The sequence below is a fragment of the Penaeus monodon genome, chromosome 23 (genome assembly GCF_015228065.2).
Source record: "Penaeus monodon isolate SGIC_2016 chromosome 23, NSTDA_Pmon_1, whole genome shotgun sequence".
Classification (NCBI taxonomy): domain Eukaryota; kingdom Metazoa; phylum Arthropoda; class Malacostraca; order Decapoda; family Penaeidae; genus Penaeus; species Penaeus monodon.
In genome coordinates, this window is record NC_051408.1 from 38,440,200 (window position 1) to 38,440,999 (window position 800).

The 800-nt window shown below is 40.1% G+C and overlaps 1 long non-coding RNA gene across 1 annotated transcript in view; it reads right to left on the reverse strand.

The window, feature by feature from the left end:
- LOC119588009 overlaps positions 1-499 on the reverse strand; it is a 1,006-nt gene extending 507 nt beyond the window's left edge. The window contains exons 1-2 of the long non-coding RNA XR_005230041.1: positions 373-499; positions 176-249 (exon numbers count right to left, since the gene is read on the reverse strand). This is a non-coding gene — a long non-coding RNA (uncharacterized LOC119588009). The remainder of the gene's footprint in view (positions 1-175; positions 250-372) is intronic.
- Between the last annotated feature and the right edge of the window lie 301 nt (positions 500-800).

An 800-nucleotide genomic window follows, 5' to 3' on the forward strand; every position in this document is an offset into this window, starting at 1 on the left:
TGGAGTTCAGTTTCTAATCTGAAAGTCTTTTTAAATGATCTATCAACAAACGCATAATGATGAGGATGGTGATGAATATGAAACCGTTCATGATCAAACTTAAAGTCCCACACAGAAATAATTTTGTATTGTCCTTTTACTAACACAGGTGTTTCGCCTTCCATTACGTACTAACCTCTGCGCAGTCTTGTTAAGACTTCCTCGGGATTAATAAGCTTCGATTCCGCCATCAGCACGACCAGAGCCAACCTGCCGAATTAATTAACTGTCAAGATTACAACACCAATGGACATTTCGGACAGAATCTCCAACCTTATCAGATCTCGGTATCATATTTATATCGTTTGTTAATCCTAGTGTTCTGATACTCACGCAAAGAAAAGGAAGATGATTTGCCTCATTGTAATGCTTAGATTTCCTAACTTGCACTGACTCGCCAGAGGTCCTGCGCGCGCTATTTATGGGACGAGGCCAGGGCGAGGGAGGTCACCATGGAGTTACCAGTTAGCTATTTATCTTCACTATTATCGTGATCAGGTTATGTGATCGTCGTGATAAGTACTTTATGGAGACTTCCTACTCTATAGGAACTCAAACAAATACGTTTCAGAGTATGAATGACCGAGAGAAACTACGGAGGAGAAGAAGGGAAGGTGATAAAGATGTATGTGAAGCAAGGCTGGAATTTCTTACAGAATTTCTTGCTTCTTCTCATTACGTATTTTTGTTCCCAGGACTTCAAAGTCTGAGAAGTTGGATTCACTGTGATGTTACAATCAGATATTAGAACAACGAAAGAG